This window comes from Ranitomeya variabilis, chromosome 1, assembly GCF_051348905.1.
Source record: "Ranitomeya variabilis isolate aRanVar5 chromosome 1, aRanVar5.hap1, whole genome shotgun sequence".
In the NCBI taxonomy this organism is placed as follows: Eukaryota; Metazoa; Chordata; class Amphibia; order Anura; family Dendrobatidae; genus Ranitomeya; species Ranitomeya variabilis.
In genome coordinates, this window is record NC_135232.1 from 832,504,476 (window position 1) to 832,522,873 (window position 18,398).

The following is an 18,398-nucleotide window of genomic DNA, read 5'->3' on the forward strand; positions in this document are numbered from 1 at the left end:
ATCTTGACCCGTTTCCTGCAATTTTCTGAAAGTGGTGCAAATAACGGGGATGTAGCTCAGTGGTAGAGCACACGCTTTGCATGTGTGAGGCCCCGAGTTCAATCCCCGGCATCTCCATGGCCTGGTTTTACGTGCAAAGGACGCACTTCCTACAGGTGACTATTTTTCCTTCTCCTTATGTGGTTCCTGCAGTCACTCGGTGAAAGAATTACTTGTCAGTGCTCCATCCCACTAGGAGACTTTTGGGGATGTAGCTCAGTGGTAGAGCGCATGCTTCGCATGTATGAGGTCCTGGGTTCAACCCCCAGCATCTCCAAACTTTTCCTAATATGGCTAGAAAGCTTTAGCAAACACACTCACGCTTAGTAGTGTCGTCAAGACTCGCAAGGAATCTTTGACGCTTAAACTGGCTTCTTTGCCAGGTCACATAGCAGGACGAGGCTTTTTGCCGCGGCAGATTCTAAAGACTGCATGCAACCTAAGGCAAGGGCAACAGTTTACCACCCAGTAAAATGTTTTCAATGGGAACTGGACTTTCAACAAACTTTGCACAAATCAATAGCACAGGCAAATATAGGAAACTTTCTCTAGCCTGATTAAAGTGGGAAATGTGCAATAGCTTTGCATTAAGGACAAGCTTCAGAGTCTCTACTTGGTATCATCAGAAAACCGAGTTGGAGTGTCGTGTCGGAAGCTTGAATAGGTCAGCTGATGTATCTCTAAGAATTCACAGTTTTTTTCTCAAGGTGGTTCAGCGATTTGAATAAATGCCAACCCTTGTCTGCAAAAATCTTGACCCGTTTCCTGCAAGTTTCTGAAAGTGGTGCAAATAATGGGGATGTAGCTCAGTGGTAGAGCGCACGCTTTGCATGTGTGAGGCCCCGGGTTCAATCCCCGGCATCTCCATGGCCTGGGTTTACGTGCAAAGGACGCACTTCCTACAGGTGACTACTTTTACTTCTCCTTATGTGGTTCCTGCAGTCACTCGGTGAAAGAATTACTTGTCAGTGCTCCATCCCACTAGGAGACTTTTGGGGATGTAGCTCAGTGGTAGAGCGCATGCTTCGCATGTATGAGGTCCTGGGTTCAACCCCCAGCATCTCCAAACTTTTCCTAATATGGCTAGAAAGCTTTAGCAAACACACTCACGCTTAGTAGTGTCGTCAAGACTCGCAAGGAATCTTTGACGCTTAAACTGGCTTCTTTGCCAGGTCACATAGCAGGACGAGGCTTTTTGCCGCGGCAGATTCTAAAGACTGCATGCAACCTAAGGCAAGGGCAACAGTTTACCACCCAGTAAAATGTTTTCAATGGGAACTGGACTTTCAACAAACTTTGCACAAATCAATAGCACAGGCAAATATAGGAAACTTTCTCTAGCCTGATTAAAGTGGGAAATGTGCAATAGCTTTGCATTAAGGACAAGCTTCAGAGTCTCTACTTGGTATCATCAGAAAACCGAGTTGGAGTGTCGTGTCGGAAGCTTGAATAGGTCAGCTGATGTATCTCTAAGAATTCACAGTTTTTTTCTCAAGGTGGTTCAGCGATTTGAATAAATGCCAACCCTTGTCTGCAAAAATCTTGACCCGTTTCCTGCAAGTTTCTGAAAGTGGTGCAAATAACGGGGATGTATCTCAGTGGTAGAGCGCACGCTTTGCATGTGTGAGGCCCCGGGTTCAATCCCCGGCATCTCCATGGCCTGGGTTTACGTGCAAAGGACGCACTTCCTTCAGGTGACTACTTTTCCTTCTCCTTATGTGGTTCCTGCAGTCACTCGGTGAAAGAATTACTTGTCAGTGCTCCATCCCACTAGGAGACTTTTGGGGATGTAGCTCAGTGGTAGAGCGCATGCTTCGCATGTATGAGGTCCTGGTTTCAACCCCCAGCATCTCCAAACTTTTCCTAATATGGCTAGAAAGCTTCAGCAAACACACTCACGCTTAGTAGTGTCGTCAAGACTCGCAAGGAATCTTTGACGCTTAAACTGGCTTCTTTGCCAGGTCACATAGCAGGACGAGGCCTTTTGTCGCAGCAGATTCTAAAGACTGCATGCAACCTAAGGCAAGGGCAACACTTTACCACCCAGTAAAATGTTTTCAATGGGAACTGGACTTTCAACAAACTTTGCACAAATCAATAGCACAGGCAAATATAGGAAACTTTCTCTAGCCTGATTAAAGTGGGAAATGTGCAATAGCTTTGCATTAAGGACAAGCTTCAGAGTCTCTACTTGGCATCATCAGAAAACCGAGTTGGAGTCTCGTGCCGGAAGCTTGAATAGGTCAGCTGATGTATCTCTAAGAATTCACAGAGTTTTTTTCTCAAGGTGGTTCAGCGATTTAAATAAATGCCAACCCTTGTCTGCAAAAATCTTGACCCGTTTCCTGCAATTTTCAGAAAGTGGTGCAAATAACGGGGATGTAGCTCAGTGGTAGAGCGCACGCTTTGCATGTGTGAGGCCCCGGGTTCAATCCCCGGCATCTCCATGGCCTGGTTTTACGTGCAAAGGACGCACTTCCTACAGGTGACTACTTTTCCTTCTCCTTATGTGGTTCCTGCAGTCACTCGGTGAAAGAATTACTTGTCAGTGCTCCATCCCACTGGAAGACTTTTGGGGATGTAGCTCAGTGGTAGAGCGCATGCTTCGCATGTATGAGGTCCTGGGTTCAACCCCCAGCATCTCCAAACTTTTCCTAATATGGCTAGAAAGCTTTAGCAAACACACTCACGCTTACTAGTGTCGTCAAGACTCGCAAGGCATCTTTGACACTTAAACTGGCTTCTTTGCCAGGTCACATAGCAGGACGAGGCTTTTTGCTGCGGCAGATTCTAAAGACTGCATGCAACCTAAGGCAAGGGCAACACTTTACCACCCAGTAAAATGTTTTCAATGGGAACTGGACTTTCAACAAACTTTGCACAAATCAATAGCACAGGCAAATATAGGAAACTTTCTCTAGCCTGATTAAAGTGGGAAATGTGCAATAGCTTTTCAATAAGGACAAGCTTCAGAGTCTCTACTTGGTATCATCAGAAAACCGAGTTGGAGTTTTGTGTCGGAAGCTTGAATAGGTCAGCTGATGTATCTCTAAGAATTCACAGTTTTTTTCTCAAGGTGGTTCAGCGATTTGAATAAATGCCAACCCTTGGCTGCAAAAATCTTGACCCGTTTCCTGCAAGTTTCTGAAAGTGGTGCAAATAACGGGGATGTAGCTCAGTGGTAGAGCGCACGCTTTGCATGTGTGAGGCCCCGGGTTCAATCCCCGGCATCTCCATGGCCTGGGTTTACGTGCAAAGGACGCACTTCCTACAGGTGACTACTTTTCCTTCTCCTTATGTGGTTCCTGCAGTCACTCGGTGAAAGAATTACTTGTCAGTGCTCCATCCCACTAGGAGACTTTTGGGGATGTAGCTCAGTGGTAGAGCGCATGCTTCGCATGTATGAGGTCCTGGGTTCAACCCCCAGCATCTCCAAACTTTTCCTAATATGGCTAGATAGCTTTAGCAAACACACTCACGCTTAGTAGTGTCGTCAAGACTCGCAAGGAATCTTTGACGCTTAAACTGGCTTCTTTGCCAGGTCACATAGCAGGACGAGGCTTTTTGCCGCGGCAGATTCTAAAGACTGCATGCAACCTAAGGCAAGGGCAACACTTTACCACCCAGTAAAATGTTTTCAGTGGGAACTGGACTTTCAACAAACTTTGCACAAATCAATAGCACAGGCAAATATAGGAAACTTTCTCTAGCCTGATTAAAGTGGGAAATGTGCAATAGCTTTGCATTAAGGACAAGCTTCAGAGTCTCTACTTGGTATCATCAGAAAACCGAGTTGGAGTGTCGTGCCGGAAGCTTGAATTGGTCAGCTGATGTATCTCTAAGAATTCACAGAGTTTTTTTCTCAAGGTGGTTCAGCGATTTGAATAAATGCCAACCCTTGTCTGCAAAAATCTTGAACCGTTTCCTGCAAGTTTCTGAAAGTGGTGCAAATAATGGGGATGTAGCTCAGTGGTAGAGCGCACGCTTTGCATGTGTGAGGCCCCGGGTTCAATCCCCGGCATCTCCATGGCCTGGGTTTACGTGCAAAGGACGCACTTCCTACAGGTGACTACTTTTCCTTCTCCTTATGTGGTTCCTGCAGTCACTCGGTGAAAGAATTACTTGTCAGTGCTCCATCCCACTAGGAGACTTTTGGGAATGTAGCTCAGTGGTAGAGCGCATGCTTCGCATGTATGAGGTCCTGGGTTCAACCCCCAGCATCTCCAAACTTTTCCTAATATGGCTAGAAAGCTTTAGCAAACACACTCACGCTTAGTAGTGTCGTCAAGACTCGCAAGGAATCTTTGACGCTTAAACTGGCTTCTTTGCCAGGTCACATAGCAGGACGAGGCTTTTTGCCGCAGCAGATTCTAAAGACTGCATGCAACCTAAGGCAAGGGCAACACTTTACCACCCAGTAAAATGTTTTCAATGGGAACTGGACTTTCAACAAACTTTGCACAAATCAATAGCACAGGCAAATATAGGAAACTTTCTCTAGCCTGATTAAAGTGGGAAATGTGCAATAGCTTTGCATTAAGGACAAGCTTCAGAGTCTCTACTTGGTATCATCAGAAAACCGAGTTGGAGTGTCGTGTCGGAAGCTTGAATAGGTCAGCTGATGTATCTCTAAGAATTCACAGTTTTTTTCTCAAGGTGGTTCAGCGATTTGAATAAATGCCAACCCTTGTCTGCAAAAATCTTGACCCGTTTCCTGCAAGTTTCTGAAAGTGGTGCAAATAATGGGGATGTAGCTCAGTGGTAGAGCGCACGCTTTGCATGTGTGAGGCCCCGGGTTCAATCCCCGGCATCTCCATGGCCTGGGTTTACGTGCAAAGGACGCACTTCCTACAGGTGACTACTTTTACTTCTCCTTATGTGGTTCCTGCAGTCACTCGGTGAAAGAATTACTTGTCAGTGCTCCATCCCACTAGGAGACTTTTGGGGATGTAGCTCAGTGGTAGAGCGCATGCTTCGCATGTATGAGGTCCTGGGTTCAACCCCCAGCATCTCCAAACTTTTCCTAATATGGCTAGAAAGCTTTAGCAAACACACTCACGCTTAGTAGTGTCGTCAAGACTCGCAAGGAATCTTTGACGCTTAAACTGGCTTCTTTGCCAGGTCACATAGCAGGACGAGGCTTTTTGCCGCGGCAGATTCTAAAGACTGCATGCAACCTAAGGCAAGGGCAACAGTTTACCACCCAGTAAAATGTTTTCAATGGGAACTGGACTTTCAACAAACTTTGCACAAATCAATAGCACAGGCAAATATAGGAAACTTTCTCTAGCCTGATTAAAGTGGGAAATGTGCAATAGCTTTGCATTAAGGACAAGCTTCAGAGTCTCTACTTGGTATCATCAGAAAACCGAGTTGGAGTGTCGTGTCGGAAGCTTGAATAGGTCAGCTGATGTATCTCTAAGAATTCACAGTTTTTTTCTCAAGGTGGTTCAGCGATTTGAATAAATGCCAACCCTTGTCTGCAAAAATCTTGACCCGTTTCCTGCAAGTTTCTGAAAGTGGTGCAAATAACGGGGATGTATCTCAGTGGTAGAGCGCACGCTTTGCATGTGTGAGGCCCCGGGTTCAATCCCCGGCATCTCCATGGCCTGGGTTTACGTGCAAAGGACGCACTTCCTTCAGGTGACTACTTTTCCTTCTCCTTATGTGGTTCCTGCAGTCACTCGGTGAAAGAATTACTTGTCAGTGCTCCATCCCACTAGGAGACTTTTGGGGATGTAGCTCAGTGGTAGAGCGCATGCTTCGCATGTATGAGGTCCTGGGTTCAACCCCCAGCATCTCCAAACTTTTCCTAATATGGCTAGATAGCTTTAGCAAACACACTCACGCTTAGTAGTGTCGTCAAGACTCGCAAGGAATCTTTGACGCTTAAACTGGCTTCTTTGCCAGGTCACATAGCAGGACGAGGCTTTTTGCTGCGGCAGATTCTAAAGACTGCATGCAACCTAAGGCAAGGGCAACACTTTACCACCCAGTAAAATGTTTTCAATGGGAACTGGACTTTCAACAAACTTTGCACAAATCAATAGCACAGGCAAATATAGGAAACTTTCTCTAGCCTGATTAAAGTGGGAAATGTGCAATAGCTTTGCATTAAGGACAAGCTTCAGAGTCTCTACTTGGTATCATCAGAAAACCGAGTTGGAGTGTCGTGCCGGAAGCTTGAATAGGTCAGCTGATGTATCTCTAAGAATTCACAAATTTTTTTTCTCAAGGTGGTTCAGCGATTTGAATAAATGCCAACCCTTGTCTGCAAAAATCTTGACCCGTTTCCTGCAAGTTTCTGAAAGTGGTGCAAATAGCGGGGATGTAGCTCAGTGGTAGAGCGCACGCTTTGCATGTGTGAGGCCCCGGGTTCAATCCCCGGCATCTCCATGGCCTGGGTTTACGTGCAAAGGACGCACTTTCTACAGGTGACTACTTTTCCTTCTCCTTATGTGGTTCCTGCAGTCACTCGGTGAAAGAATTACTTGTCAGTGCTCCATCCCACTAGCAGACTTTTGGGGATGTAGCTCAGTGGTGGAGCGCATGCTTCGCATGTATGAGGTCCTGGGTTCAACCCCCAGCATCTCCAAACTTTTCCTAATATGGCTAGATAGCTTTAGCAAACACACTCACGCTTAGTAGTGTCGTCAAGACTCGCAAGGAATCTTTGACGCTTAAACTGGCTTCTTTGCCAGGTCACATAGCAGGACGAGGCTTTTTGCCGCGGCAGATTCTAAAGACTGCATGCAACCTAAGGCAAGGGCAACACTTTACCACCCAGTAAAATGTTTTCAATGGGAACTGGACTTTCAACAAACTTTGCACAAATCAATAGCACAGGCAAATATAGGAAACTTTCTCTAGCCTGATTAAAGTGGGAAATGTGCAATAGCTTTGCATTAAGGACAAGCTTCAGAGTCTCTACTTGGTATCATCAGAAAACCGAGTTGGAGTGTCGTGCCGGAAGCTTGAATAGGTCAGCTGATGTATCTCTAAGAATTCACAAATTTTTTTTCTCAAGGTGGTTCAGCGATTTGAATAAATGCCAACCCTTGTCTGCAAAAATCTTGACCCGTTTCCTGCAAGTTTCTGAAAGTGGTGCAAATAACGGGGATGTAGCTCAGTGGTAGAGCGCACGCTTTGCATGTGTGAGGCCCCGGGTTCAATCCCCGGCATCTCCATGGCCTGGGTTTACGTGCAAAGGACGCACTTTCTACAGGTGACTACTTTTCCTTCTCCTTATGTGGTTCCTGCAGTCACTCGGTGAAAGAATTACTTGTCAGTGCTCCATCCCACTAGGAGACTTTTGGGAATGTAGCTCAGTGGTAGAGCGCATGCTTCTCATGTATGAGGTTCTGGGTTCAACCCCCAGCATCTCCAAACTTTTCCTAATATGGCTAGAAAGCTTTAGCAAACACACTCACGCTTAGTAGTGTCGTCAAGACTCGCAAGGAATCTTTGACGCTTAAACTGGCTTCTTTGCCAGGTCACATAGCAGGACGAGGCTTTTTGCCGCGGCAGATTCTAAAGACTGCATGCAACCTAAGGCAAGGGCAACACTTTACCACCCAGTAAAATGTTTTCAATGGGAACTGGACTTTCAACAAACTTTGCACAAATCAATAGCACAGGCAAATATAGGAAACTTTCTCTAGCCTGATTAAAGTGGGAAATGTGCAATAGCTTTGCATTAAGGACAAGCTTCAGAGTCTCTACTTGGTATCATCAGAAAACCGAGTTGGAGTGTCGTGCCGGAAGCTTGAATTGGTCAGCTGATGTATCTCTAAGAATTCACAGAGTTTTTTTCTCAAGGTGGTTCAGCGATTTGAATAAATAAATGTGTGAGGCCCCGGGTTCAATCCCCGGCATCTCCATGGCCTGGGTTTACGTGCAAAGGACGCACTTCCTTCAGGTGACTACTTTTCCTTCTCCTTATGTGGTTCCTGCAGTCACTCGGTGAAAGAATTACTTGTCAGTGCTCCATCCCACTAGGAGACTTTTGGGGATGTAGCTCAGTGGTAGAGCGCATGCTTCGCATGTATGAGGTCCTGGTTTCAACCCCCAGCATCTCCAAACTTTTCCTAATATGGCTAGAAAGCTTCAGCAAACACACTCACGCTTAGTAGTGTCGTCAAGACTCGCAAGGAATCTTTGACGCTTAAACTGGCTTCTTTGCCAGGTCACATAGCAGGACGAGGCCTTTTGTCGCAGCAGATTCTAAAGACTGCATGCAACCTAAGGCAAGGGCAACACTTTACCACCCAGTAAAATGTTTTCAATGGGAACTGGACTTTCAACAAACTTTGCACAAATCAATAGCACAGGCAAATATAGGAAACTTTCTCTAGCCTGATTAAAGTGGGAAATGTGCAATAGCTTTGCATTAAGGACAAGCTTCAGAGTCTCTACTTGGCATCATCAGAAAACCGAGTTGGAGTCTCGTGCCGGAAGCTTGAATAGGTCAGCTGATGTATCTCTAAGAATTCACAGTTTTTTTCTCAAGGTGGTTCAGCGATTTGAATAAATGCCAACCCTTGGCTGCAAAAATCTTGACCCGTTTCCTGCAATTTTCAGAAAGTGGTGCAAATAACGGGGATGTAGCTCAGTGGTAGAGCGCACGCTTTGCATGTGTGAGGCCCCGGGTTCAATCCCCGGCATCTCCATGGCCTGGGTTTACGTGCAAAGGACGCACTTCCTACAGGTGACTACTTTTCCTTCTCCTTATGTGGTTCCTGCAGTCACTCGGTGAAAGAATTACTTGTCAGTGCTCCATCCCACTAGGAGACTTTTGGGGATGTAGCTCAGTGGTAGAGCGCATGCTTCGCATGTATGAGGTCCTGGGTTCAACCCCCAGCATCTCCAAACTTTTCCTAATATGGCTAGATAGCTTTAGCAAACACACTCACGCTTAGTAGTGTCGTCAAGACTCGCAAGGAATCTTTGACGCTTAAACTGGCTTCTTTGCCAGGTCACATAGCAGGACGAGGCTTTTTGCCGCGGCAGATTCTAAAGACTGCATGCAACCTAAGGCAAGGGCAACACTTTACCACCCAGTAAAATGTTTTCAGTGGGAACTGGACTTTCAACAAACTTTGCACAAATCAATAGCACAGGCAAATATAGGAAACTTTCTCTAGCCTGATTAAAGTGGGAAATGTGCAATAGCTTTGCATTAAGGACAAGCTTCAGAGTCTCTACTTGGTATCATCAGAAAACCGAGTTGGAGTGTCGTGCCGGAAGCTTGAATTGGTCAGCTGATGTATCTCTAAGAATTCACAGAGTTTTTTTCTCAAGGTGGTTCAGCGATTTGAATAAATGCCAACCCTTGTCTGCAAAAATCTTGAACCGTTTCCTGCAAGTTTCTGAAAGTGGTGCAAATAATGGGGATGTAGCTCAGTGGTAGAGCGCACGCTTTGCATGTGTGAGGCCCCGGGTTCAATCCCCGGCATCTCCATGGCCTGGGTTTACGTGCAAAGGACGCACTTCCTACAGGTGACTACTTTTCCTTCTCCTTATGTGGTTCCTGCAGTCACTCGGTGAAAGAATTACTTGTCAGTGCTCCATCCCACTAGGAGACTTTTGGGAATGTAGCTCAGTGGTAGAGCGCATGCTTCGCATGTATGAGGTCCTGGGTTCAACCCCCAGCATCTCCAAACTTTTCCTAATATGGCTAGAAAGCTTTAGCAAACACTCTCCCTCTTAGTAGTGTCGTCAAGACTCGCAAGGAATCTTTGACGCTTAAACTGGCTTCTTTGCCAGGTCACATAGCAGGACGAGGCTTTTTGCCGCAGCAGATTCTAAAGACTGCATGCAACCTAAGGCAAGGGCAACACTTTACCACCCAGTAAAATGTTTTCAATGGGAACTGGACTTTCAACAAACTTTGCACAAATCAATAGCACAGGCAAATATAGGAAACTTTCTCTAGCCTGATTAAAGTGGGAAATGTGCAATAGCTTTGCATTAAGGACAAGCTTCAGAGTCTCTACTTGGTATCATCAGAAAACCGAGTTGGAGTGTCGTGTCGGAAGCTTGAATAGGTCAGCTGATGTATCTCTAAGAATTCACAGTTTTTTTCTCAAGGTGGTTCAGCGATTTGAATAAATGCCAACCCTTGTCTGCAAAAATCTTGACCCGTTTCCTGCAAGTTTCTGAAAGTGGTGCAAATAATGGGGATGTAGCTCAGTGGTAGAGCGCACGCTTTGCATGTGTGAGGCCCCGGGTTCAATCCCCGGCATCTCCATGGCCTGGGTTTACGTGCAAAGGACGCACTTCCTACAGGTGACTACTTTTCCTTCTCCTTATGTGGTTCCTGCAGTCACTCGGTGAAAGAATTACTTGTCAGTGCTCCATCCCACTAGGAGACTTTTGGGGATGTAGCTCAGTGGTAGAGCGCATGCTTCGCATGTATGAGGTCCTGGGTTCAACCCCCAGCATCTCCAAACTTTTCCTAATATGGCTAGAAAGCTTTAGCAAACACACTCACGCTTAGTAGTGTCGTCAAGACTCGCAAGGAATCTTTGACGCTTAAACTGGCTTCTTTGCCAGGTCACATAGCAGGACGAGGCTTTTTGCCGCGGCAGATTCTAAAGACTGCATGCAACCTAAGGCAAGGGCAACAGTTTACCACCCAGTAAAATGTTTTCAATGGGAACTGGACTTTCAACAAACTTTGCACAAATCAATAGCACAGGCAAATATAGGAAACTTTCTCTAGCCTGATTAAAGTGGGAAATGTGCAATAGCTTTGCATTAAGGACAAGCTTCAGAGTCTCTACTTGGTATCATCAGAAAACCGAGTTGGAGTGTCGTGTCGGAAGCTTGAATAGGTCAGCTGATGTATCTCTAAGAATTCACAGTTTTTTTCTCAAGGTGGTTCAGCGATTTGAATAAATGCCAACCCTTGGCTGCAAAAATCTTGACCCGTTTCCTGCAAGTTTCTGAAAGTGGTGCAAATAACGGGGATGTATCTCAGTGGTAGAGCGCACGCTTTGCATGTGTGAGGCCCCGGGTTCAATCCCCGGCATCTCCATGGCCTGGGTTTACGTGCAAAGGACGCACTTCCTTCAGGTGACTACTTTTCCTTCTCCTTATGTGGTTCCTGCAGTCACTCGGTGAAAGAATTACTTGTCAGTGCTCCATCCCACTAGGAGACTTTTGGGGATGTAGCTCAGTGGTAGAGCACATGCTTCGCATGTATGAGGTCCTGGGTTCAACCCCCAGCATCTCCAAACTTTTCCTAATATGGCTAGATAGCTTTAGCAAACACACTCACGCTTAGTAGTGTCGTCAAGACTCGCAAGGAATCTTTGACGCTTAAACTGGCTTCTTTGCCAGGTCACATAGCAGGACGAGGCTTTTTGCCGCGGCAGATTCTAAAGACTGCATGCAACCTAAGGCAAGGGCAACACTTTACCACCCAGTAAAATGTTTTCAATGGGAACTGGACTTTCAACAAACTTTGCACAAATCAATAGCACAGGCAAATATAGGAAACTTTCTCTAGCCTGATTAAAGTGGGAAATGTGCAATAGCTTTGCATTAAGGACAAGCTTCAGAGTCTCTACTTGATATCATCAGAAAACCGAGTTGGAGTGTCGTGCCGGAAGCTTGAATAGGTCAGCTGATGTATCTCTAAGAATTCACAAATTTTTTTTCTCAAGGTGGTTCAGCGATTTGAATAAATGCCAACCCTTGTCTGCAAAAATCTTGACCCGTTTCCTGCAAGTTTCTGAAAGTGGTGCAAATAACGGGGATGTAGCTCAGTGGTAGAGCGCACGCTTTGCATGTGTGAGGCCCCGGGTTCAATCCCCGGCATCTCCATGGCCTGGGTTTACGTGCAAAGGACGCACTTTCTACAGGTGACTATTTTTCCTTCTCCTTATGTGGTTCCTGCAGTCACTCGGTGAAAGAATTACTTGTCAGTGCTCCATCCCACTAGGAGACTTTTGGGGATGTAGCTCAGTGGTAGAGCGCATGCTTCGCATGTATGAGGTCCTGGGTTCAACCCCCAGCATCTCCAAACTTTTCCTAATATGGCTAGATAGCTTTAGCAAACACACTCACGCTTAGTAGTGTCGTCAAGACTCGCAAGGAATCTTTGACGCTTAAACTGGCTTCTTTGCCAGGTCACATAGCAGGACGAGGCTTTTTGCCGCGGCAGATTCTAAAGACTGCATGCAACCTAAGGCAAGGGCAACACTTTACCACCCAGTAAAATGTTTTCAATGGGAACTGGACTTTCAACAAACTTTGCACAAATCAATAGCACAGGCAAATATAGGAAACTTTCTCTAGCCTGATTAAAGTGGGAAATGTGCAATAGCTTTGCATTAAGGACAAGCTTCAGAGTCTCTACTTGGTATCATCAGAAAACCGAGTTGGAGTGTCGTGCCGGAAGCTTGAATAGGTCAGCTGATGTATCTCTAAGAATTCACAAATTTTTTTTCTCAAGGTGGTTCAGCGATTTGAATAAATGCCAACCCTTGTCTGCAAAAATCTTGACCCGTTTCCTGCAAGTTTCTGAAAGTGGTGCAAATAACGGGGATGTATCTCAGTGGTAGAGCGCACGCTTTGCATGTGTGAGGCCCCGGGTTCAATCCCCGGCATCTCCATGGCCTGGGTTTACGTGCAAAGGACGCACTTCCTTCAGGTGACTACTTTTCCTTCTCCTTATGTGGTTCCTGCAGTCACTCGGTGAAAGAATTACTTGTCAGTGCTCCATCCCACTAGGAGACTTTTGGGGATGTAGCTCAGTGGTAGAGCGCATGCTTCGCATGTATGAGGTCCTGGGTTAAACCCCCAGCATCTCCAAACTTTTCCTAATATGGCTAGATAGCTTTAGCAAACACACTCACGCTTAGTAGTGTCGTCAAGACTCGCAAGGAATCTTTGACGCTTAAACTGGCTTCTTTGCCAGGTCACATAGCAGGACGAGGCTTTTTGCCGCGGCAGATTCTAAAGACTGCATGCAACCTAAGGCAAGGGCAACACTTTACCACCCAGTAAAATGTTTTCAATGGGAACTGGACTTTCAACAAACTTTGCACAAATCAATAGCACAGGCAAATATAGGAAACTTTCTCTAGCCTGATTAAAGTGGGAAATGTGCAATAGCTTTGCATTAAGGACAAGCTTCAGAGTCTCTACTTGGTATCATCAGAAAACCGAGTTGGAGTGTCGTGCCGGAAGCTTGAATAGGTCAGCTGATGTATCTCTAAGAATTCACAAATTTTTTTTCTCAAGGTGGTTCAGCGATTTGAATAAATGCCAACCCTTGTCTGCAAAAATCTTGACCCGTTTCCTGCAAGTTTCTGAAAGTGGTGCAAATAACGGGGATGTAGCTCAGTGGTAGAGCGCACGCTTTGCATGTGTGAGGCCCCGGGTTCAATCCCCGGCATCTCCATGGCCTGGGTTTACGTGCAAAGGACGCACTTTCTACAGGTGACTATTTTTCCTTCTCCTTATGTGGTTCCTGCAGTCACTCGGTGAAAGAATTACTTGTCAGTGCTCCATCCCACTAGGAGACTTTTGGGGATGTAGCTCAGTGGTAGAGCGCATGCTTCGCATGTATGAGGTCCTGGGTTCAACCCCCAGCATCTCCAAACTTTGCCTAATATGGCTAGATAGCTTTAGCAAACACACTCACGCTTAGTAGTGTCGTCAAGACTCGCAAGGAATCTTTGACGCTTAAACTGGCTTCTTTGCCAGGTCACATAGCAGGACGAGGCTTTTTGCCGCGGCAGATTCTAAAGACTGCATGCAACCTAAGGCAAGGGCAACACTTTACCACCCAGTAAAATGTTTTCAATGGGAACTGGACTTTCAACAAACTTTGCACAAATCAATAGCACAGGCAAATATAGGAAACTTTCTCTAGCCTGATTAAAGTGGGAAATGTGCAATAGCTTTGCATTAAGGACAAGCTTCAGAGTCTCTACTTGGTATCATCAGAAAACCGAGTTGGAGTGTCGTGCCGGAAGCTTGAATAGGTCAGCTGATGTATCTCTAAGAATTCACAAATTTTTTTTCTCAAGGTGGTTCAGCGATTTGAATAAATGCCAACCCTTGTCTGCAAAAATCTTGACCCGTTTCCTGCAAGTTTCTGAAAGTGGTGCAAATAACGGGGATGTATCTCAGTGGTAGAGCGCACGCTTTGCATGTGTGAGGCCCCGGGTTCAATCCCCGGCATCTCCATGGCCTGGGTTTACGTGCAAAGGACGCACTTCCTTCAGGTGACTACTTTTCCTTCTCCTTATGTGGTTCCTGCAGTCACTCGGTGAAAGAATTACTTGTCAGTGCTCCATCCCACTAGGAGACTTTTGGGGATGTAGCTCAGTGGTAGAGCGCATGCTTCGCATGTATGAGGTCCTGGGTTCAACCCCCAGCATCTCCAAACTTTTCCTAATATGGCTAGATAGCTTTAGCAAACACACTCACGCTTAGTAGTGTCGTCAAGACTCGCAAGGAATCTTTGACGCTTAAACTGGCTTCTTTGCCAGGTCACATAGCAGGACGAGGCTTTTTGCCGCGGCAGATTCTAAAGACTGCATGCAACCTAAGGCAAGGGCAACACTTTACCACCCAGTAAAATGTTTTCAATGGGAACTGGACTTTCAACAAACTTTGCACAAATCAATAGCACAGGCAAATATAGGAAACTTTCTCTAGCCTGATTAAAGTGGGAAATGTGCAATAGCTTTGCATTAAGGACAAGCTTCAGAGTCTCTACTTGGTATCATCAGAAAACCGAGTTGGAGTGTCGTGCCGGAAGCTTGAATAGGTCAGCTGATGTATCTCTAAGAATTCACAAATTTTTTTTCTCAAGGTGGTTCAGCGATTTGAATAAATGCCAACCCTTGTCTGCAAAAATCTTGACCCGTTTCCTGCAAGTTTCTGAAAGTGGTGCAAATAACGGGGATGTATCTCAGTGGTAGAGCGCACGCTTTGCATGTGTGAGGCCCCGGGTTCAATCCCCGGCATCTCCATGGCCTGGGTTTACGTGCAAAGGACGCACTTCCTTCAGGTGACTACTTTTCCTTCTCCTTATGTGGTTCCTGCAGTCACTCGGTGAAAGAATTACTTGTCAGTGCTCCATCCCACTAGGAGACTTTTGGGGATGTAGCTCAGTGGTAGAGCGCATGCTTCGCATGTATGAGGTCCTGGGTTCAACCCCCAGCATCTCCAAACTTTTCCTAATATGGCTAGATAGCTTTAGCAAACACACTCACGCTTAGTAGTGTCGTCAAGACTCGCAAGGAATCTTTGACGCTTAAACTGGCTTCTTTGCCAGGTCACATAGCAGGACGAGGCTTTTTGCCGCGGCAGATTCTAAAGACTGCATGCAACCTAAGGCAAGGGCAACACTTTACCACCCAGTAAAATGTTTTCAATGGGAACTGGACTTTCAACAAACTTTGCACAAATCAATAGCACAGGCAAATATAGGAAACTTTCTCTAGCCTGATTAAAGTGGGAAATGTGCAATAGCTTTGCATTAAGGACAAGCTTCAGAGTCTCTACTTGGTATCATCAGAAAACCGAGTTGGAGTGTCGTGCCGGAAGCTTGAATAGGTCAGCTGATGTATCTCTAAGAATTCACAAATTTTTTTTCTCAAGGTGGTTCAGCGATTTGAATAAATGCCAACCCTTGTCTGCAAAAATCTTGACCCGTTTCCTGCAAGTTTCTGAAAGTGGTGCAAATAACGGGGATGTAGCTCAGTGGTAGAGCGCACGCTTTGCATGTGTGAGGCCCCGGGTTCAATCCCCGGCATCTCCATGGCCTGGGTTTACGTGCAAAGGACGCACTTTCTACAGGTGACTACTTTTCCTTCTCCTTATGTGGTTCCTGCAGTCACTCGGTGAAAGAATTACTTGTCAGTGCTCCATCCCACTAGGAGACTTTTGGGGATGTAGCTCAGTGGTAGAGCGCATGCTTCGCATGTATGAGGTCCTGGGTTCAACCCCCAGCATCTCCAAACTTTTCCTAATATGGCTAGATAGCTTTAGCAAACACACTCACGCTTAGTAGTGTCGTCAAGACTCGCAAGGAATCTTTGACGCTTAAACTGGCTTCTTTGCCAGGTCACATAGCAGGACGAGGCTTTTTGCCGCGGCAGATTCTAAAGACTGCATGCAACCTAAGGCAAGGGCAACACTTTACCACCCAGTAAAATGTTTTCAATGGGAACTGGACTTTCAACAAACTTTGCACAAATCAATAGCACAGGCAAATATAGGAAACTTTCTCTAGCCTGATTAAAGTGGGAAATGTGCAATAGCTTTGCATTAAGGACAAGCTTCAGAGTCTCTACTTGGTATCATCAGAAAACCGAGTTGGAGTGTCGTGCCGGAAGCTTGAATAGGTCAGCTGATGTATCTCTAAGAATTCACAAATTTTTTTTCTCAAGGTGGTTCAGCGATTTGAATAAATGCCAACCCTTGTCTGCAAAAATCTTGACCCGTTTCCTGCAAGTTTCTGAAAGTGGTGCAAATAACGGGGATGTAGCTCAGTGGTAGAGCGCACGCTTTGCATGTGTGAGGCCCCGGGTTCAATCCCCGGCATCTCCATGGCCTGGGTTTACGTGCAAAGGACGCACTTTCTACAGGTGACTACTTTTCCTTCTCCTTATGTGGTTCCTGCAGTCACTCGGTGAAAGAATTACTTGTCAGTGCTCCATCCCACTAGGAGACTTTTGGGAATGTAGCTCAGTGATAGAGCGCATGCTTCTCATGTATGAGGTTCGGGGTTCAACCCCCAGCATCTCCAAACTTTTCCTAATATGGCTAGAAAGCTTTAGCAAACACACTCACGCTTAGTAGTGTCGTCAAGACTCGCAAGGAATCTTTGACGCTTAAACTGGCTTCTTTGCCAGGTCACATAGCAGGACGAGGCTTTTTGCCGCGGCAGATTCTAAAGACTGCATGCAACCTAAGGCAAGGGCAACACTTTACCACCCAGTAAAATGTTTTCAATGGGAACTGGACTTTCAACAAACTTTGCACAAATCAATAGCACAGGCAAATATAGGAAACTTTCTCTAGCCTGATTAAAGTGGGAAATGTGCAATAGCTTTGCATTAAGGACAAGCTTCAGAGTCTCTACTTGGTATCATCAGAAAACCGAGTTGGAGTGTCGTGCCGGAAGCTTGAATTGGTCAGCTGATGTATCTCTAAGAATTCACAGAGTTTTTTTCTCAAGGTGGTTCAGCGATTTGAATAAATAAATGTGTGAGGCCCCGGGTTCAATCCCCGACATCTCCATGGCCTGGGTTTACGTGCAAAGGACGCACTTCCTTCAGGTGACTACTTTTCCTTCTCCTTATGTGGTTCCTGCAGTCACTCGGTGAAAGAATTACTTGTCAGTGCTCCATCCCACTAGGAGACTTTTGGGGATGTAGCTCAGTGGTAGAGCGCATGCTTCGCATGTATGAGGTCCTGGTTTCAACCCCCAGCATCTCCAAACTTTTCCTAATATGGCTAGAAAGCTTCAGCAAACACACTCACGCTTAGTAGTGTCGTCAAGACTCGCAAGGAATCTTTGACGCTTAAACTGGCTTCTTTGCCAGGTCACATAGCAGGACGAGGCTTTTTGTCGCAGCAGATTCTAAAGACTGCATGCAACCTAAGGCAAGGGCAACACTTTACCACCCAGTAAAATGTTTTCAATGGGAACTGGACTTTCAACAAACTTTGCACAAATCAATAGCACAGGCAAATATAGGAAACTTTCTCTAGCCTGATTAAAGTGGGAAATGTGCAATAGCTTTGCATTAAGGACAAGCTTCAGAGTCTCTACTTGGTATCATCAGAAAACCGAGTTGGAGTGTCGTGCCGGAAGCTTGAATAGGTCAGCTGATGTATCTCTAAGAATTCACAGAGTTTTTTTCTCAAGGTGGTTCAGCGATTTGAATAAATGCCAACCCTTGTCTGCAAAAATCTTGACCCGTTTCCTGCAATTTTCAGAAAGTGGTGCAAATAACGGGGATGTAGCTCAGTGGTAGAGCGCACGCTTTGCATGTGTGAGGCCCCGGGTTCAATCCCCGGCATCTCCATGGCCTGGTTTTACGTGCAAAGGACGCACTTCCTACAGGTGACTACTTTTCCTTCTCCTTATGTGGTTCCTGCAGTCACTCGGTGAAAGAATTACTTGTCAGTGCTCCATCCCACTGGGAGACTTTTGGGGATGTAGCTCAGTGGTAGAGCGCATGCTTCGCATGTATGAGGTCCTGGGTTCAACCCCCAGCATCTCCAAACTTTTCCTAATATGGCTAGAAAGCTTTAGCAAACACACTCACGCTTACTAGTGTCGTCAAGACTCGCAAGGCATCTTTGACACTTAAACTGGCTTCTTT

The 18,398-nt window shown here is 45.9% G+C and overlaps 45 non-coding genes across 45 annotated transcripts; all 45 read left to right on the top strand.

Moving 5' to 3' along the window:
• The first annotated feature begins 45 nt into the window (after positions 1-45).
• Positions 46-117, top strand: TRNAA-UGC (transfer RNA alanine (anticodon UGC)). Its single transcript has one exon. It is a non-coding gene; the product is annotated as a tRNA-Ala (tRNA).
• Positions 118-244: 127 nt separating this feature from the next.
• TRNAA-CGC (transfer RNA alanine (anticodon CGC)) lies at positions 245-316 on the top strand. The gene has a single exon. It is a non-coding gene; the product is annotated as a tRNA-Ala (tRNA).
• A 518-nt stretch (positions 317-834) lies between these two features.
• On the top strand, positions 835-906 carry TRNAA-UGC (transfer RNA alanine (anticodon UGC)). The gene has a single exon. It is a non-coding gene; the product is annotated as a tRNA-Ala (tRNA).
• Positions 907-1,033: 127 nt separating this feature from the next.
• On the top strand, positions 1,034-1,105 carry TRNAA-CGC (transfer RNA alanine (anticodon CGC)). Its single transcript has one exon. It is a non-coding gene; the product is annotated as a tRNA-Ala (tRNA).
• A 518-nt stretch (positions 1,106-1,623) lies between these two features.
• TRNAA-UGC (transfer RNA alanine (anticodon UGC)) lies at positions 1,624-1,695 on the top strand. Its single transcript has one exon. It is a non-coding gene; the product is annotated as a tRNA-Ala (tRNA).
• Positions 1,696-1,822: 127 nt separating this feature from the next.
• On the top strand, positions 1,823-1,894 carry TRNAA-CGC (transfer RNA alanine (anticodon CGC)). The gene has a single exon. It is a non-coding gene; the product is annotated as a tRNA-Ala (tRNA).
• Positions 1,895-2,414: 520 nt separating this feature from the next.
• On the top strand, positions 2,415-2,486 carry TRNAA-UGC (transfer RNA alanine (anticodon UGC)). Its single transcript has one exon. It is a non-coding gene; the product is annotated as a tRNA-Ala (tRNA).
• A 127-nt stretch (positions 2,487-2,613) lies between these two features.
• TRNAA-CGC (transfer RNA alanine (anticodon CGC)) lies at positions 2,614-2,685 on the top strand. The gene has a single exon. It is a non-coding gene; the product is annotated as a tRNA-Ala (tRNA).
• Positions 2,686-3,203: 518 nt separating this feature from the next.
• TRNAA-UGC (transfer RNA alanine (anticodon UGC)) lies at positions 3,204-3,275 on the top strand. Its single transcript has one exon. It is a non-coding gene; the product is annotated as a tRNA-Ala (tRNA).
• Positions 3,276-3,402: 127 nt separating this feature from the next.
• On the top strand, positions 3,403-3,474 carry TRNAA-CGC (transfer RNA alanine (anticodon CGC)). Its single transcript has one exon. It is a non-coding gene; the product is annotated as a tRNA-Ala (tRNA).
• A 520-nt stretch (positions 3,475-3,994) lies between these two features.
• Positions 3,995-4,066, top strand: TRNAA-UGC (transfer RNA alanine (anticodon UGC)). The gene has a single exon. It is a non-coding gene; the product is annotated as a tRNA-Ala (tRNA).
• Positions 4,067-4,193: 127 nt separating this feature from the next.
• TRNAA-CGC (transfer RNA alanine (anticodon CGC)) lies at positions 4,194-4,265 on the top strand. The gene has a single exon. It is a non-coding gene; the product is annotated as a tRNA-Ala (tRNA).
• Positions 4,266-4,783: 518 nt separating this feature from the next.
• Positions 4,784-4,855, top strand: TRNAA-UGC (transfer RNA alanine (anticodon UGC)). Its single transcript has one exon. It is a non-coding gene; the product is annotated as a tRNA-Ala (tRNA).
• Positions 4,856-4,982: 127 nt separating this feature from the next.
• TRNAA-CGC (transfer RNA alanine (anticodon CGC)) lies at positions 4,983-5,054 on the top strand. The gene has a single exon. It is a non-coding gene; the product is annotated as a tRNA-Ala (tRNA).
• Positions 5,055-5,572: 518 nt separating this feature from the next.
• Positions 5,573-5,644, top strand: TRNAA-UGC (transfer RNA alanine (anticodon UGC)). The gene has a single exon. It is a non-coding gene; the product is annotated as a tRNA-Ala (tRNA).
• A 127-nt stretch (positions 5,645-5,771) lies between these two features.
• TRNAA-CGC (transfer RNA alanine (anticodon CGC)) lies at positions 5,772-5,843 on the top strand. The gene has a single exon. It is a non-coding gene; the product is annotated as a tRNA-Ala (tRNA).
• Positions 5,844-6,363: 520 nt separating this feature from the next.
• On the top strand, positions 6,364-6,435 carry TRNAA-UGC (transfer RNA alanine (anticodon UGC)). Its single transcript has one exon. It is a non-coding gene; the product is annotated as a tRNA-Ala (tRNA).
• A 127-nt stretch (positions 6,436-6,562) lies between these two features.
• TRNAA-CGC (transfer RNA alanine (anticodon CGC)) lies at positions 6,563-6,634 on the top strand. Its single transcript has one exon. It is a non-coding gene; the product is annotated as a tRNA-Ala (tRNA).
• Positions 6,635-7,154: 520 nt separating this feature from the next.
• Positions 7,155-7,226, top strand: TRNAA-UGC (transfer RNA alanine (anticodon UGC)). The gene has a single exon. It is a non-coding gene; the product is annotated as a tRNA-Ala (tRNA).
• A 127-nt stretch (positions 7,227-7,353) lies between these two features.
• On the top strand, positions 7,354-7,425 carry TRNAE-CUC (transfer RNA glutamic acid (anticodon CUC)). Its single transcript has one exon. It is a non-coding gene; the product is annotated as a tRNA-Glu (tRNA).
• A 621-nt stretch (positions 7,426-8,046) lies between these two features.
• TRNAA-CGC (transfer RNA alanine (anticodon CGC)) lies at positions 8,047-8,118 on the top strand. Its single transcript has one exon. It is a non-coding gene; the product is annotated as a tRNA-Ala (tRNA).
• Positions 8,119-8,636: 518 nt separating this feature from the next.
• TRNAA-UGC (transfer RNA alanine (anticodon UGC)) lies at positions 8,637-8,708 on the top strand. The gene has a single exon. It is a non-coding gene; the product is annotated as a tRNA-Ala (tRNA).
• A 127-nt stretch (positions 8,709-8,835) lies between these two features.
• On the top strand, positions 8,836-8,907 carry TRNAA-CGC (transfer RNA alanine (anticodon CGC)). Its single transcript has one exon. It is a non-coding gene; the product is annotated as a tRNA-Ala (tRNA).
• A 520-nt stretch (positions 8,908-9,427) lies between these two features.
• Positions 9,428-9,499, top strand: TRNAA-UGC (transfer RNA alanine (anticodon UGC)). The gene has a single exon. It is a non-coding gene; the product is annotated as a tRNA-Ala (tRNA).
• Positions 9,500-9,626: 127 nt separating this feature from the next.
• TRNAA-CGC (transfer RNA alanine (anticodon CGC)) lies at positions 9,627-9,698 on the top strand. The gene has a single exon. It is a non-coding gene; the product is annotated as a tRNA-Ala (tRNA).
• Positions 9,699-10,216: 518 nt separating this feature from the next.
• TRNAA-UGC (transfer RNA alanine (anticodon UGC)) lies at positions 10,217-10,288 on the top strand. The gene has a single exon. It is a non-coding gene; the product is annotated as a tRNA-Ala (tRNA).
• A 127-nt stretch (positions 10,289-10,415) lies between these two features.
• On the top strand, positions 10,416-10,487 carry TRNAA-CGC (transfer RNA alanine (anticodon CGC)). The gene has a single exon. It is a non-coding gene; the product is annotated as a tRNA-Ala (tRNA).
• A 518-nt stretch (positions 10,488-11,005) lies between these two features.
• TRNAA-UGC (transfer RNA alanine (anticodon UGC)) lies at positions 11,006-11,077 on the top strand. Its single transcript has one exon. It is a non-coding gene; the product is annotated as a tRNA-Ala (tRNA).
• A 127-nt stretch (positions 11,078-11,204) lies between these two features.
• On the top strand, positions 11,205-11,276 carry TRNAA-CGC (transfer RNA alanine (anticodon CGC)). Its single transcript has one exon. It is a non-coding gene; the product is annotated as a tRNA-Ala (tRNA).
• Positions 11,277-11,796: 520 nt separating this feature from the next.
• TRNAA-UGC (transfer RNA alanine (anticodon UGC)) lies at positions 11,797-11,868 on the top strand. The gene has a single exon. It is a non-coding gene; the product is annotated as a tRNA-Ala (tRNA).
• A 127-nt stretch (positions 11,869-11,995) lies between these two features.
• On the top strand, positions 11,996-12,067 carry TRNAA-CGC (transfer RNA alanine (anticodon CGC)). Its single transcript has one exon. It is a non-coding gene; the product is annotated as a tRNA-Ala (tRNA).
• Positions 12,068-12,587: 520 nt separating this feature from the next.
• TRNAA-UGC (transfer RNA alanine (anticodon UGC)) lies at positions 12,588-12,659 on the top strand. The gene has a single exon. It is a non-coding gene; the product is annotated as a tRNA-Ala (tRNA).
• Positions 12,660-12,786: 127 nt separating this feature from the next.
• On the top strand, positions 12,787-12,858 carry TRNAA-CGC (transfer RNA alanine (anticodon CGC)). Its single transcript has one exon. It is a non-coding gene; the product is annotated as a tRNA-Ala (tRNA).
• Positions 12,859-13,378: 520 nt separating this feature from the next.
• Positions 13,379-13,450, top strand: TRNAA-UGC (transfer RNA alanine (anticodon UGC)). Its single transcript has one exon. It is a non-coding gene; the product is annotated as a tRNA-Ala (tRNA).
• A 127-nt stretch (positions 13,451-13,577) lies between these two features.
• Positions 13,578-13,649, top strand: TRNAA-CGC (transfer RNA alanine (anticodon CGC)). Its single transcript has one exon. It is a non-coding gene; the product is annotated as a tRNA-Ala (tRNA).
• Positions 13,650-14,169: 520 nt separating this feature from the next.
• TRNAA-UGC (transfer RNA alanine (anticodon UGC)) lies at positions 14,170-14,241 on the top strand. The gene has a single exon. It is a non-coding gene; the product is annotated as a tRNA-Ala (tRNA).
• Positions 14,242-14,368: 127 nt separating this feature from the next.
• TRNAA-CGC (transfer RNA alanine (anticodon CGC)) lies at positions 14,369-14,440 on the top strand. The gene has a single exon. It is a non-coding gene; the product is annotated as a tRNA-Ala (tRNA).
• A 520-nt stretch (positions 14,441-14,960) lies between these two features.
• On the top strand, positions 14,961-15,032 carry TRNAA-UGC (transfer RNA alanine (anticodon UGC)). The gene has a single exon. It is a non-coding gene; the product is annotated as a tRNA-Ala (tRNA).
• A 127-nt stretch (positions 15,033-15,159) lies between these two features.
• On the top strand, positions 15,160-15,231 carry TRNAA-CGC (transfer RNA alanine (anticodon CGC)). The gene has a single exon. It is a non-coding gene; the product is annotated as a tRNA-Ala (tRNA).
• A 520-nt stretch (positions 15,232-15,751) lies between these two features.
• Positions 15,752-15,823, top strand: TRNAA-UGC (transfer RNA alanine (anticodon UGC)). Its single transcript has one exon. It is a non-coding gene; the product is annotated as a tRNA-Ala (tRNA).
• Positions 15,824-15,950: 127 nt separating this feature from the next.
• Positions 15,951-16,022, top strand: TRNAA-CGC (transfer RNA alanine (anticodon CGC)). Its single transcript has one exon. It is a non-coding gene; the product is annotated as a tRNA-Ala (tRNA).
• Positions 16,023-16,542: 520 nt separating this feature from the next.
• On the top strand, positions 16,543-16,614 carry TRNAA-UGC (transfer RNA alanine (anticodon UGC)). The gene has a single exon. It is a non-coding gene; the product is annotated as a tRNA-Ala (tRNA).
• An 820-nt stretch (positions 16,615-17,434) lies between these two features.
• TRNAA-CGC (transfer RNA alanine (anticodon CGC)) lies at positions 17,435-17,506 on the top strand. Its single transcript has one exon. It is a non-coding gene; the product is annotated as a tRNA-Ala (tRNA).
• Positions 17,507-18,026: 520 nt separating this feature from the next.
• TRNAA-UGC (transfer RNA alanine (anticodon UGC)) lies at positions 18,027-18,098 on the top strand. Its single transcript has one exon. It is a non-coding gene; the product is annotated as a tRNA-Ala (tRNA).
• Positions 18,099-18,225: 127 nt separating this feature from the next.
• TRNAA-CGC (transfer RNA alanine (anticodon CGC)) lies at positions 18,226-18,297 on the top strand. The gene has a single exon. It is a non-coding gene; the product is annotated as a tRNA-Ala (tRNA).
• Positions 18,298-18,398: the final 101 nt, after the last annotated feature.